Source organism: Eubalaena glacialis, chromosome 12, assembly GCF_028564815.1.
Source record: "Eubalaena glacialis isolate mEubGla1 chromosome 12, mEubGla1.1.hap2.+ XY, whole genome shotgun sequence".
Lineage (NCBI taxonomy): Eukaryota > Metazoa > Chordata > Mammalia > Artiodactyla > Balaenidae > Eubalaena > Eubalaena glacialis.
Window position 1 is genome coordinate 77435077 of NC_083727.1, and position 16468 is coordinate 77451544.

Consider the following 16468-nt stretch of genomic DNA (forward strand, 5'->3'; position numbering starts at 1 on the left):
GAGAGACAAATTCTTACAAAATCCGGTCAGGGTCTCTGATGCAACCTGGATTGACCATATCTAGACCCACAGCTAGATGAGACATAAGGCTGGACACTCTTGGGGCTGAGAGGATTAGTGAGGTTGGGTGAGCAAACGCAGATACTTTAAAGTAATACCGCGGGGTACCCACCCCATGGGTCTCAAATCTCCAGGTACAAGGGCATTTTCCTACATCAAAACATGCATGGGAAACCCAGAGGATGGTATGCCGTGAGATCGGGAAAGGTTTCTAAAACGCACCTCATTTCTCCTCTCCTTGTGCTCGGGTTCGCCATTCCAGCCGCTTGACTAACCATCTCCCTACTTGGAGAATCAGCACCTTTTACCTCCTGTTTCGTACAGGTTGCAATTTGTCCTGAGGATGAACGGGAAGACGGGGAACCAACGAGAGACTAGCCCTAGGTGTTGGGACAGGCACAGGTCACTCCATTTTCCCATCAGGAAGAAGAATGAACCACAGGCTCAGCCTGCCCCCCAGAACCAAAATAGGGCCTGAAGCAATCCTGCGCTTTTGCGGCCAGCTCCCAAAAAAGCGAGTAGACAAATGGAGCTCAGGGGCACTGCAATTCACAAACGTGCAGAGTTATAAATGATAACTCTCGTCCACAAATATATTGAGGGAAGGCAACGAAGAGGAATTTAAAGCAAGGCAGATTTGCAGGAAACAGATTTCAGGAGGTAGATTCCACTCGCCTTTAAAGTGCATGAAAAGCGGCAAAACGTTGACAATGATGCCCTTGGCCAAAAAGGGCGTATGCGTTTTTTCCTGAATATATTCAGGAAAAAACGCATACGCCCTTTTTGGCCAACCAAGCAAGCCGGAAGGGCAAATCAGCGCTACAAAGAAGTCTCGCTTGCCCTCGGTCAAAAGGGCCATGCTGAAAAAAGTGTAAAAACCAGAAAAGCAGGACAGGCCATGGAGACATGGGAGCCTTGCTACGCTGATGGGCCGGATGTAAATTGCCAACAGGCACTCTGGAGAAGTGTACGGTGTGTCCTGAAGCAAGTAACAAACACAGCTTAGAGAGCATAGGGCACTTCCACTCATGGGCGTATAAATTGGGAAAACTAAAAATCAAAAAGACACAGGCACCCCAAACTTTACGGCTGCTCTGTTTCCAAGAACGGCCACTTTGGTACACCTTCAATATCCCAGGAAAGAGAAAAATGGATAAAGAAATGGTGGTACTTGGCACAATAGAATATCACTCAGCCATGAAATCAGTGTCATAAGGGTAGTTAGCAGCATGATGAATGGATTTAGCGACGATGATTCTAAGTGAAATAATTCACACAGAAAAAGACACTTATCCTAAGATATCGCTTATAAAGGGAATGTCAAAATCGCTACACTTGAATTGACTTACAAAACAGAGCAGAGTCACACCTTTAGAAGACACACTATGGCTGCTTAACGGGAAAGGTGAAGTTGGTTGATGCATAAAACAAGGGTTTGAAATTAGCTCAGAGACCGTTCTATAACCCAAATATGTAATAGACAAGGCCTACTCCCTGCTCAGTGAACTGGACTCAACACCCCCTAGTCACCACACAAGAATATATCTGACTAGTAAGAATCTGAAAACCTATGTATCGATATCTCTCTGCAAGTGAATCAAGAGGGTGTAAAGCGGCATAAACACAGCAGGGAAAAGCAGTCAAGCCCCATTCTAAACACAAATTACTTTAAAAAACCCACAAAACAAAGACAGTGAAAGAGAGAGAAATTCTTACAAAATCCGTTCAGGGTCTCTGATGCAACCTGGATTGACCGTATCTAGACCCACAGCTAGATGAGACATAAGGCTGGACAGTCTTGGGGCTGAGAGGATTAGTGAGGTTGGGTGAGCAAACGCAGATACTTTAAAGTAATACCGCGGGGTACCCACCCCATGGGTCTCAAATCTCCAGGTACAAGGACATCTTCCTACATCAAAACATGCATGGGAAACCCAGAAGATGGTATGCTGTGAGATCGGGAAAAGTTTCTAAAAGGCACCTCATTTCTCCTCTCCTTGTGCTCGGGTTCGCCATTCCAGCCGCTTGACTAACCATCTCCCTACTTGGAGAATCAGCACCTTTAACCTCCTGTTTCGTACAGGTTGCAATTTGTCCTGAGGATGAACGGGAAGACGGGGAACCAACGAGAGACTAGCCCTAGGTGTTGGGACAGGCACAGGTCACTCCATTTTCCCATCAGGAAGAAGAATGAACCACAGGCTCAGCCTGCCCCCCAGAACCAAAATAGGGCCTGAAGCAATCCTGCGCTTTTGCGGCCAGCTCCCAAAAAAGCGAGTAGACAAATGGAGCTCAGGGGCACTGCAATTCACAAACGTGCAGAGTTATAAATGATAACACTCGTCCACAAATATATTGAGGGAAAACAACCAAGAGGATTTGAAAGCAAGGCAGATTTGCAGGAAACAGATTTCAGGAGGTAGATTCGACTCGCCTTTAAAGCACATGAAAAGCGGCAAAACGTTGACAATGATGCCCTTTTTGGCCAACCAAGCAAGCCGGAAGGGCAAATCAGCGCTACAAAGAAGTCTCGCTTGCCCTCGGTCAAAAGGGCCATGCTGAAAAAAGTGTAAAAACCAGAAAAGCAGGACAGGCCATGGAGACATGGGAGCCTTGCTACGCTGATGGGCGGGATGGAAATTGCCAACAGGCACTCTGGAGAAGTGTACGGTGTGTCCTGAAACAAGTAATAAACACAGCTTAGAGAGCATAGGGCACTTCCACTCATGGGCGTATAAATTGGGAAAACTAAAAATCAACAAGACACAGGCACCCCAAACTTTACGGCTGCTCTGTTTCCAAGAACCTCCACTTCGGTACACCTTCAATATCCCAGGAAAGAGAAAAATGGATAAAGAAATGGTGGTACTTGGCACAATGGAATATCACTCAGCCATGAAATCAGTGTCATAAGGCTAGTTAGCAGCATGATGAGTGGATTTAGCGACGATGATTCTAAGTGAAATAAGTCACACAGAAAAAGACACTTATCCTAAGATATCGCTTATAGAGGGAATGTCAAAATCGCTACACTTGAATTGAATTACAAAACAGAACACAGTCACACCTTTAGAAGACACACTATGGCTGCTTAACGGGAAAGGTGAGGTGGGTTGATGCATAAAACAAGGGTTAGAAATTAGCTCAGAGACCGTTCCATAAGCCAAATATGTAATAGAGAAGGCCTACTCCCTGCTCAGTGAACTCGACTCAACACCACCTAGTCACCGCACAAGAATATATCTGACTAGTAAGAATCTGAAAACCTATGTATCGATATCTCTCTGCAAGTGAATCAAGAGGGTGTAAAGCGGCATAAACACAGCAGGGAAAAGCAGTCAAGCCCCATTCTAAACACAAATTACTTTAAAAAACCCACAAAACAAAGACAGTGAAAGAGAGACAAATTCTTACAAAATCCGTTCAGGGTCTCTGATGCAACCTGGATTGACCGTATCTAGACCCACAGCTAGATGAGACATAAGGCTGGACACTCTTGGGGCTGAGAGGATTAGTGAGGTTGGGTGAGCAAACGCAGATACTTTAAAGTAATACCGCGGGGTACCCACCACATAGGTCTCAAATCTCCAGGTACAAGGGCATCTTCCTACATCAAAACATGCATGGGAAACCCAGAGGATGGTATGCCGTGAGATCGGGAAAGGTTTCTAAAACGCACCTCATTTCTCCTCTCCTTGTGCTCGGGTTCGCCATTCCAGCCGCTTGACTAACCATCTCCCTACTTGGAGAATCAGCACCTTTTACCTCCTGTTTCGTACAGGTTGCAATTTGTCCTGAGGATGAACGGGAAGACGGGGAACCAACGAGAGACTAGCCCTAGGTGTTGGGACAGGCACAGGTCACTCCATTTTCCCATCAGGAAGAAGAATGAACCACAGGCTCAGCCTGCCCCCCAGAACCAAAATAGGGCCTGAAGCAATCCTGCGCTTTTGCGGCCAGCTCCCAAAAAAGCGAGTAGACAAATGGAGCTCAGGGGCACTGCAATTCACAAACGTGCAGAGTTATAAATGATAACTCTCGTCCATAAATATATTGAGGGAAGGCAACGAAGAGGATTTGAAAGCAAGGCAGATTTGCAGGAAACAGATTTCAGGAGGTACATTCGACTCGCCTTTAAAGCACATGAAAAGCGGCAAAACGTTGACAATGATGCCCTTGGCCAAAAAGGGCGTATGCGTTTTTTCCTGAATATATTCAGGAAAAAACGCATACGCCCTTTTTGGCCAACCAAGCAAGCCGGAAGGGCAAATCAGCGCTACAAAGAAGTCTCGCTTGCCCTCGGTCAAAAGGGCCATGCTGAAAAAAGTGTAAAAACCAGAAAAGCAGGACAGGCCATGGAGACATGGGAGCCTTGCTACGCTGATGGGCGGGATGGAAATTGCCAACAGGCACTCTGGAGAAGTGTACGGTGTGTCCTGAAGCAAGTAATAAACACAGCTCAGAGAGCATAGGGCACTTCCACTCATGGGCGTATAAATTGGGAAAACTAAAAATCAACAAGACACAGGCACCCCAAACTTTACGGCTGCTCTGTTTCCAAGAACCGCCACTTCGGTACACCTTCAGTATCCCAGGAAAGAGAAAAATGGATAAAGACATGGTGGTACTTGGCACAATGGAATATCACTCAGCCATGAAATCAGTGTCATAAGGCTAGTTAGCAGCATGATGAGTGGATTTAGCGACGATGATTCTAAGTGAAATAAGTCACACAGAAAAAGACACTTATCCTAAGATATCGCTTATAGAGGGAATGTCAAAATCGCTACACTTGAATTGACTTACAAAACAGAACAGAGTCACACCTTTAGAAGACACACTATGGCTGCTTAACGGGAAAGGTGAGGTGGGGTGATGCATAAAACAAGGGTTTGAAATTAGCTCAGAGACCGTTCCATAAGCCAAATATGTAATAGACAAGGCCTACTCCCTGCTCAGTGAACTGGACTCAACACCCCCTAGTCACCGCACAAGAATATATCTGACTAGTAAGAATCTGAAAACCTATGTATCGATATCTCTCTGCAAGTGAATCAAGAGGGTGTAAAGCGGCATAAACACAGCAGGGAAAAGCAGCCAAGCCTCATTCTAAACACAAATTACTTTAAAAAACCCACAAAACAAAGACAGTGAAAGAGAGACAAATTCTTACAAAATCCGGTCAGGGTCTCTGATGCAACCTGGATTGACCATATCTAGACCCACAGCTAGATGAGACATAAGGCTGGACACTCTTGGGGCTGAGAGGATTAGTGAGGTTGGGTGAGCAAACGCAGATACTTTAAAGTAATACCGCGGGGTACCCACCCCATGGGTCTCAAATCTCCAGGTACAAGGGCATTTTCCTACATCAAAACATGCATGGGAAACCCAGAGGATGGTATGCCGTGAGATCGGGAAAGGTTTCTAAAACGCACCTCATTTCTCCTCTCCTTGTGCTCGGGTTCGCCATTCCAGCCGCTTGACTAACCATCTCCCTACTTGGAGAATCAGCACCTTTTACCTCCTGTTTCGTACAGGTTGCAATTTGTCCTGAGGATGAACGGGAAGACGGGGAACCAACGAGAGACTAGCCCTAGGTGTTGGGACAGGCACAGGTCACTCCATTTTCCCATCAGGAAGAAGAATGAACCACAGGCTCAGCCTGCCCCCCAGAACCAAAATAGGGCCTGAAGCAATCCTGCGCTTTTGCGGCCAGCTCCCAAAAAAGCGAGTAGACAAATGGAGCTCAGGGGCACTGCAATTCACAAACGTGCAGAGTTATAAATGATAACTCTCGTCCACAAATATATTGAGGGAAGGCAACGAAGAGGAATTTAAAGCAAGGCAGATTTGCAGGAAACAGATTTCAGGAGGTAGATTCCACTCGCCTTTAAAGCGCATGAAAAGCGGCAAAACGTTGACAATGATGCCCTTGGCCAAAAAGGGCGTATGCGTTTTTTCCTGAATATATTCAGGAAAAAACGCATACGCCCTTTTTGGCCAACCAAGCAAGCCGGAAGGGCAAATCAGCGCTACAAAGAAGTCTCGCTTGCCCTCGGTCAAAAGGGCCATGCTGAAAAAAGTGTAAAAACCAGAAAAGCAGGACAGGCCATGGAGACATGGGAGCCTTGCTACGCTGATGGGCCGGATGTAAATTGCCAACAGGCACTCTGGAGAAGTGTACGGTGTGTCCTGAAGCAAGTAACAAACACAGCTTAGAGAGCATAGGGCACTTCCACTCATGGGCGTATAAATTGGGAAAACTAAAAATCAAAAAGACACAGGCACCCCAAACTTTACGGCTGCTCTGTTTCCAAGAACGGCCACTTTGGTACACCTTCAATATCCCAGGAAAGAGAAAAATGGATAAAGAAATGGTGGTACTTGGCACAATAGAATATCACTCAGCCATGAAATCAGTGTCATAAGGGTAGTTAGCAGCATGATGAATGGATTTAGCGACGATGATTCTAAGTGAAATAAGTCACACAGAAAAAGACACTTATCCTAAGATATCGCTTATAAAGGGAATGTCAAAATCGCTACACTTGAATTGACTTACAAAACAGAACAGAGTCACACCTTTAGAAGACACACTATGGCTGCTTAACGGGAAAGGTGAAGTTGGTTGATGCATAAAACAAGGGTTTGAAATTAGCTCAGAGACCGTTCTATAACCCAAATATGTAATAGACAAGGCCTACTCCCTGCTCAGTGAACTGGACTCAACACCCCCTAGTCACCACACAAGAATATATCTGACTAGTAAGAATCTGAAAACCTATGTATCGATATCTCTCTGCAAGTGAATCAAGAGGGTGTAAAGCGGCATAAACACAGCAGGGAAAAGCAGTCAAGCCCCATTCTAAACACAAATTACTTTAAAAAACCCACAAAACAAAGACAGTGAAAGAGAGAGAAATTCTTACAAAATCCGTTCAGGGTCTCTGATGCAACCTGGATTGACCGTATCTAGACCCACAGCTAGATGAGACATAAGGCTGGACAGTCTTGGGGCTGAGAGGATTAGTGAGGTTGGGTGAGCAAACGCAGATACTTTAAAGTAATACCGCGGGGTACCCACCCCATGGGTCTCAAATCTCCAGGTACAAGGACATCTTCCTACATCAAAACATGCATGGGAAACCCAGAAGATGGTATGCTGTGAGATCGGGAAAAGTTTCTAAAAGGCACCTCATTTCTCCTCTCCTTGTGCTCGGGTTCGCCATTCCAGCCGCTTGACTAACCATCTCCCTACTTGGAGAATCAGCACCTTTAACCTCCTGTTTCGTACAGGTTGCAATTTGTCCTGAGGATGAACGGGAAGACGGGGAACCAACGAGAGACTAGCCCTAGGTGTTGGGACAGGCACAGGTCACTCCATTTTCCCATCAGGAAGAAGAATGAACCACAGGCTCAGCCTGCCCCCCAGAACCAAAATAGGGCCTGAAGCAATCCTGCGCTTTTGCGGCCAGCTCCCAAAAAAGCGAGTAGACAAATGGAGCTCAGGGGCACTGCAATTCACAAACGTGCAGAGTTATAAATGATAACACTCGTCCACAAATATATTGAGGGAAAACAACCAAGAGGATTTGAAAGCAAGGCAGATTTGCAGGAAACAGATTTCAGGAGGTAGATTCGACTCGCCTTTAAAGCACATGAAAAGCGGCAAAACGTTGACAATGATGCCCTTTTTGGCCAACCAAGCAAGCCGGAAGGGCAAATCAGCGCTACAAAGAAGTCTCGCTTGCCCTCGGTCAAAAGGGCCATGCTGAAAAAAGTGTAAAAACCAGAAAAGCAGGACAGGCCATGGAGACATGGGAGCCTTGCTACGCTGATGGGCGGGATGGAAATTGCCAACAGGCACTCTGGAGAAGTGTACGGTGTGTCCTGAAACAAGTAATAAACACAGCTTAGAGAGCATAGGGCACTTCCACTCATGGGCGTATAAATTGGGAAAACTAAAAATCAACAAGACACAGGCACCCCAAACTTTACGGCTGCTCTGTTTCCAAGAACCTCCACTTCGGTACACCTTCAATATCCCAGGAAAGAGAAAAATGGATAAAGAAATGGTGGTACTTGGCACAATGGAATATCACTCAGCCATGAAATCAGTGTCATAAGGCTAGTTAGCAGCATGATGAGTGGATTTAGCGACGATGATTCTAAGTGAAATAAGTCACACAGAAAAAGACACTTATCCTAAGATATCGCTTATAGAGGGAATGTCAAAATCGCTACACTTGAATTGAATTACAAAACAGAACACAGTCACACCTTTAGAAGACACACTATGGCTGCTTAACGGGAAAGGTGAGGTGGGTTGATGCATAAAACAAGGGTTAGAAATTAGCTCAGAGACCGTTCCATAAGCCAAATATGTAATAGAGAAGGCCTACTCCCTGCTCAGTGAACTCGACTCAACACCACCTAGTCACCGCACAAGAATATATCTGACTAGTAAGAATCTGAAAACCTATGTATCGATATCTCTCTGCAAGTGAATCAAGAGGGTGTAAAGCGGCATAAACACAGCAGGGAAAAGCAGTCAAGCCCCATTCTAAACACAAATTACTTTAAAAAACCCACAAAACAAAGACAGTGAAAGAGAGACAAATTCTTACAAAATCCGTTCAGGGTCTCTGATGCAACCTGGATTGACCGTATCTAGACCCACAGCTAGATGAGACATAAGGCTGGACACTCTTGGGGCTGAGAGGATTAGTGAGGTTGGGTGAGCAAACGCAGATACTTTAAAGTAATACCGCGGGGTACCCACCACATAGGTCTCAAATCTCCAGGTACAAGGGCATCTTCCTACATCAAAACATGCATGGGAAACCCAGAGGATGGTATGCCGTGAGATCGGGAAAGGTTTCTAAAACGCACCTCATTTCTCCTCTCCTTGTGCTCGGGTTCGCCATTCCAGCCGCTTGACTAACCATCTCCCTACTTGGAGAATCAGCACCTTTTACCTCCTGTTTCGTACAGGTTGCAATTTGTCCTGAGGATGAACGGGAAGACGGGGAACCAACGAGAGACTAGCCCTAGGTGTTGGGACAGGCACAGGTCACTCCATTTTCCCATCAGGAAGAAGAATGAACCACAGGCTCAGCCTGCCCCCCAGAACCAAAATAGGGCCTGAAGCAATCCTGCGCTTTTGCGGCCAGCTCCCAAAAAAGCGAGTAGACAAATGGAGCTCAGGGGCACTGCAATTCACAAACGTGCAGAGTTATAAATGATAACTCTCGTCCATAAATATATTGAGGGAAGGCAACGAAGAGGATTTGAAAGCAAGACAGATTTGCAGGAAACAGATTTCAGGAGGTACATTCGAATCGCCTTTAAAGCACATGAAAAGCGGCAAAACGTTGACAATGATGCCCTTGGCCAAAAAGGGCGTATGCGTTTTTTCCTGAATATATTCAGGAAAAAACGCATACGCCCTTTTTGGCCAACCAAGCAAGCCGGAAGGGCAAATCAGCGCTACAAAGAAGTCTCGCTTGCCCTCGGTCAAAAGGGCCATGCTGAAAAAAGTGTAAAAACCAGAAAAGCAGGACAGGCCATGGAGACATGGGAGCCTTGCTACGCTGATGGGCGGGATGTAAATTGCCAACAGGCACTCTGGAGAAGTGTACGGTGTGTCCTGAAACAAGTAATAAACACAGCTGAGAGAGCATAGGGCACTTCCACTCATGGGCGTATAAATTGGGAAAACTAAAAATCAACAAGACACAGGCACCCCAAACTTGACGGCTGCTCTGTTTCCAAGAACCTCCACTTCGGTACACCTTCAATATCCCAGGAAAGAGAAAAATGGATAAAGACATGGTGGTACTTGGCACAATGGAATATCACTCAGCCATGAAATCAGTGTCATAAGGCTAGTTAGCAGCATGATGAGTGGATTTAGCGACGATGATTCTAAGTGAAATAAGTCACACAGAAAAAGACACTTATCCTAAGATATCGCTTATAGAGGGAATGTCAAAATCGCTACACTTGAATTGAATTACAAAACAGAACAGAGTCACACCTTTAGAAGACACACTATGGCTGCTTAACGGAAAAGATGAGGTGGGTTGATGCATAAAACAAGGGTTTGAAATTAGCTCAGAGACCGTTCCATAAGCCAAATATGTAATAGACAAGGCCTACTCCCTGCTCAGTGAACTGGACTCAACACCCCCTAGTCACCGCACAAGAATATATCTGACTAGTAAGAATCTGAAAACCTATGTATCGATATCTCTCTGCAAGTGAATCAAGAGGGTGTAAAGCGGCATAAACACAGCAGAGAAAAGCAGCCAAGCCCCATTCTAAACAGAAATTACTTTAAAAAACCCACAAATCAAAGATAGTGAAAGAGAGAGAAATTCTTACAAAATCCGTTCAGGGTCTCTGATGCAACCTGGATTGACTGTATCTAGACCCACAGCTAGATGAGACATAAGGCTGGACACTCTTGGGGCTGAGAGGATTAGTGAGGTTGGGTGAGCAAACACGGATAATTTAAAATAATACAGCAGGGTACCCACCCCATGGGTCTCAAATCTCCAGGTACAAGGGCATCTTCCTACATCAAAACATGCATGGGAAACCCAGAGGATGGTATGCCGTGAGATCGGGAAAGGTTTCTAAAACGCACCTCATTTCTCCTCTCCTTGTGCTCGGGTTTGCCATTCCAGCCGCTTGACTAACCATCTCCCTACTTGGTGAATCACCACCTTTTACCTCCTGCTTCGTACAGGTTGCAATTTGTCCTGAGGATGAACGGGAAGACGGGGAACCAACGAGAGACTAGCCCTAGGTGTTGGGACAGGCACAGGTAACTCCATTTTCCCATCAGGAAGAAGAATGAACCACAGGCTCAGCCTGCCCCCCAGAACCAAAATAGGGCCTGAAGCAATCCTGCGCTTTTGCGGCCAGCTCCCAAAAAAGCGAGTAGACAAATGGAGCTCAGGGGCACTGCAATTCACAAACGTGCAGAGTTATAAATGATAACTCTCGTCCATAAATATATTGAGGGAAGGCAACGAAGAGGATTTGAAAGCAAGGCAGATTTGCAGGAAACAGATTTCAGGAGGTACATTCGACTCGCCTTTAAAGCACATGAAAAGCGGCAAAACGTTGACAATGATGCCCTTGGCCAAAAAGGGCGTATGCGTTTTTTCCTGAATATATTCAGGAAAAAACGCATACGCCCTTTTTGGCCAACCAAGCAAGCCGGAAGGGCAAATCAGCGCTACAAAGAAGTCTCGCTTGCCCTCGGTCAAAAGGGCCATGCTGAAAAAAGTGTAAAGACCAGAAAAGCAGGACAGGCCATGGAGACATGGGAGCCTTGCTACGCTGATGGGCGGGATGGAAATTGCCAACAGGCACTCTGGAGAAGTGTACGGTGTGTCCTGAAGCAAGTAACAAACACAGCTTAGAGAGCATAGGGCACTTCCACTCATGGGCGTATAAATTGGGAAAAGTAAAAATCAACAAGACACAGGCACCCCAAACTTTACGGCTGCTCTGTTTCCAAGAACCTCCACTTCGGTACACCTTCAATATCCCAGGAAAGAGAAAAATAGATAAAGAAATGGTGGTATTTGGCACAACGGAATATCACTCAGCCATGAAATCAGTGTCATAAGGCTAGTTAGCAGCATGATGAGTGGATTTAGGTACGATGATTCTAAGTGAAATAAGTCACATAGAAAAAGACCCTTATCCTAAGATATTGCTTATAGAGGGAATGTCAAAATCGCTACACTTGAACTGAATTACAAAACAGAACAGAGTCACACCTTTAGAAGACACACTATGGTTTCTTAACGGGAAAGGTGAGGTGGGGTGATGCATAAAACAAGGGTTTGAAATTAGCTCAGAGACCGTTCCATAAGCCAAATATGTAATAGACAAGGCCTACTCCCTGCTCAGTGAACTGGACTCAACACCCCCTAGTCACCGCACAAGAATATATCTGACTAGTAAGAATCTGAAAACCTATGTATCGATATCTCTCTGCAAGTGAATCAAGAGGGTGTAAAGCGGCATAAACACAGCAGGGAAAAGCAGCCAAGCCCCATTCTAAACACAAATTACTTTAAAAAACCCACAAAACAAAGACAGTGAAAGAGAGAGAAATTCTTACAAAATCCGTTCAGGGTCTCTAATGCAAACTGGATTGACCATATCTAGACCCACAGCTGGATGATACATAAGGCTGGACACTCTTGGGGCTGAGAGGATTAGTGAGGTTGGGTGAGCAAACACAGATACTTTAAAGTAATACAGCAGGGTACCCACCCCATGGGTCTCAAATCTCCAGGTACAAGGGCATCTTCCTACATCAAAACATGCATGGGAAACCCAGAGGATGGTATGCCGTGAGATCGGGAAAGGTTTCTAAAACGCACCTCATTTCTCCTCTCCTTGTGCTCGGGTTCGCCATTCCAGCCGCTTGACTAACCATCTCCCTACTTGGAGAATCAGCACCTTTTACCTCCTGCTTCGTACAGGTTGCAATTTGTCCTGAGGATGAACGGGAAGACGGGGAACCAACGAGAGACTAGCCCTAGGTGTTGGGACAGGCACAGGTCACTCCATTTTCCCATCAGGAAGAAGAATGAACCACAGGCTCAGCCTGCCCCCCAGAACCAAAATAGGGCCTGAAGCAATCCTGCGCTTTTGCGGCCAGCTCCCAAAAAAGCGAGTAGACAAATGGAGCTCAGGGGCACTGCAATTCACAAACGTGCAGAGTTATAAATGATAACTCTCGTCCACAAATATATTGAGGGAAGGCAACGAAGAGGAATTTAAAGCAAGGCAGATTTGCAGGAAACAGATTTCAGGAGGTAGATTCGACTCGCCTTTAAAGCGCATGAAAAGCGGCAAAACGTTGACAATGATGCCCTTGGCCAAAAAGGGCGTATGCGTTTTTTCCTGAATATATTCAGGAAAAAACGCATACGCCCTTTTTGGCCAACCAAGCAAGCCGGAAGGGCAAATCAGCGCTACAAAGAAGTCTCGCTTGCCCTCGGTCAAAAGGGCCATGCTGAAAAAAGTGTAAAAACCAGAAAAGCAGGACAGGCCATGGAGACATGGGAGCCTTGCTACGCTGATGGGCCGGATGTAAATTGCCAACAGGCAGTCTGGAGAAGTGTACGGTGTGTCCTGAAGCAAGTAACAAACACAGCTTAGAGAGCATAGGGCACTTCCACTCATGGGCGTATAAATTGGGAAAACTAAAAATCAAAAAGACACAGGCACCCCAAACTTTACGGCTGCTCTGTTTCCAAGAACGGCCACTTCGGTACACCTTCAATATCCCAGGAAAGAGAAAAATGGATAAAGAAATGGTGGTACTTGGCACAATAGAATATCACTCAGCCATGAAATCAGTGTCATAAGGGTAGTTAGCAGCATGATGAATGGATTTAGCGACGATGATTCTAAGTGAAATAAGTCACACAGAAAAAGACACTTATCCTAAGATATCGCTTATAAAGGGAATGTCAAAATCGCTACACTTGAATTGACTTACAAAACAGAACAGAGTCACACCTTTAGAAGACACACTATGGCTGCTTAACGGGAAAGGTGAAGTTGGTTGATGCATAAAACAAGGGTTTGAAATTAGCTCAGAGACCGTTCTATAACCCAAATATGTAATAGACAAGGCCTACTCCCTGCTCAGTGAACTGGACTCAACACCCCCTAGTCACCGCACAAGAATATATCTGACTAGTAAGAATCTGAAAACCTATGTATCGATATCTCTCTGCAAGTGAATCAAGAGGGTGTAAAGCGGCATAAACACAGCAGGGAAAAGCAGTCAAGCCCCATTCTAAACACAAATTACTTTAAAAAACCCACAAAACAAAGACAGTGAAAGAGAGAGAAATTCTTACAAAATCCGTTCAGGGTCTCTGATGCAACCTGGATTGACCGTATCTAGACCCACAGCTAGATGAGACATAAGGCTGGACAGTCTTGGGGCTGAGAGGATTAGTGAGATTGGGTGAGCAAACGCAGATACTTTAAAGTAATACCCCGGGGTACCCACCCCATGGGTCTCAAATCTCCAGGTACAAGGACATCTTCCTACATCAAAACATGCATGGGAAACCCAGAAGATGGTATGCTGTGAGATCGGGAAAAGTTTCTAAAAGGCACCTCATTTCTCCTCTCCTTGTGCTCGGGTTCGCCATTCCAGCCGCTTGACTAACCATCTCCCTACTTGGAGAATCAGCACCTTTAACCTCCTGTTTCGTACAGGTTGCAATTTGTCCTGAGGATGAACGGGAAGACGGGGAACCAACGAGAGACTAGCCCTAGGTGTTGGGACAGGCACAGGTCACTCCATTTTCCCATCAGGAAGAAGAATGAACCACAGGCTCAGCCTGCCCCCCAGAACCAAAATAGGGCCTGAAGCAATCCTGCGCTTTTGCGGCCAGCTCCCAAAACAGCGAGTAGACAAATGGAGCTCAGGGGCACTGCAATTCACAAACGTGCAGAGTTATAAATGATAACACTCGTCCACAAATATATTGAGGGAAAACAACCAAGAGGATTTGAAAGCAAGGCAGATTTGCAGGAAACAGATTTCAGGAGGTAGATTCGACTCGCCTTTAAAGCACATGAAAAGCGGCAAAACGTTGACAATGATGCCCTTTTTGGCCAACCAAGCAAGCCGGAAGGGCAAATCAGCGCTACAAAGGAGTCTCGCTTGCCCTCGGTCAAAAGGGCCATGCTGAAAAAAGTGTAAAAACCAGAAAAGCAGGACAGGCCATGGAGACATGGGAGCCTTGCTACGCTGATGGGCGGGATGTAAATTGCCAACAGGCACTCTGGAGAAGTGTACGGTGTGTCCTGAAACAAGTAATAAACACAGCTTAGAGAGCATAGGGCACTTCCACTCATGGGCGTATAAATTGGGAAAACTAAAAATCAACAAGACACAGGCACCCCAAACTTTACGGCTGCTCTGTTTCCAAGAACCGCCACTTCGGTACACCTTCAATATCCCAGGAAAGAGAAAAATGGATAAAGAAATGGTGGTACTTGGCACAATGGAATATCACTCAGCCATGAAATCAGTGTCATAAGGCTAGTTAGCAGCATGATGAGTGGATTTAGCGACGATGATTCTAAGTGAAATAAGTCACACAGAAAAAGACACTTATCCTAAGATATCGCTTATAGAGGGAATGTCAAAATCGCTACACTTGAATTGAATTACAAAACAGAACACAGTCACACCTTTAGAAGACACACTATGGCTGCTTAACGGGAAAGGTGAAGTTGGTTGATGCATAAAACAAGGGTTTGAAATTAGCTCAGAGACCGTTCTATAACCCAAATATGTAATAGACAAGGCCTACTCCCTGCTCAGTGAACTGGACTCAACACCCCCTAGTCACCGCACAAGAATATATCTGACTAGTAAGAATCTGAAAACCTATGTATCGATATCTCTCTGCAAGTGAATCAAGAGGGTGTAAAGCGGCATAAACACAGCAGGGAAAAGCAGTCAAGCCCCATTCTAAACACAAATTACTTTAAAAAACCCACAAAACAAAGACAGTGAAAGAGAGAGAAATTCTTACAAAATCCGTTCAGGGTCTCTGATGCAACCTGGATTGACCGTATCTAGACCCACAGCTAGATGAGACATAAGGCTGGACAGTCTTGGGGCTGAGAGGATTAGTGAGGTTGGGTGAGCAAACGCAGATACTTTAAAGTAATACCCCGGGGTACCCACCCCATGGGTCTCAAATCTCCAGGTACAAGGACATCTTCCTACATCAAAACATGCATGGGAAACCCAGAAGATGGTATGCTGTGAGATCGGGAAAAGTTTCTAAAAGGCACCTCATTTCTCCTCTCCTTGTGCTCGGGTTCGCCATTCCAGCCGCTTGACTAACCATCTCCCTACTTGGAGAATCAGCACCTTTAACCTCCTGTTTCGTACAGGTTGCAATTTGTCCTGAGGATGAACGGGAAGACGGGGAACCAACGAGAGACTAGCCCTAGGTGTTGGGACAGGCACAGGTCACTCCATTTTCCCATCAGGAAGAAGAATGAACCACAGGCTCAGCCTGCCCCCCAGAACCAAAATAGGGCCTGAAGCAATCCTGCGCTTTTGCGGCCAGCTCCCAAAACAGCGAGTAGACAAATGGAGCTCAGGGGCACTGCAATTCACAAACGTGCAGAGTTATAAATGATAACACTCGTCCACAAATATATTGAGGGAAAACAACCAAGAGGATTTGAAAGCAAGGCAGATTTGCAGGAAACAGATTTCAGGAGGTAGATTCGACTCGCCTTTAAAGCACATGAAAAGCGGCAAAACGTTGACAATGATGCCCTTTTTGGCCAACCAAGCAAGCCGGAAGGGCAAATCAGCGCT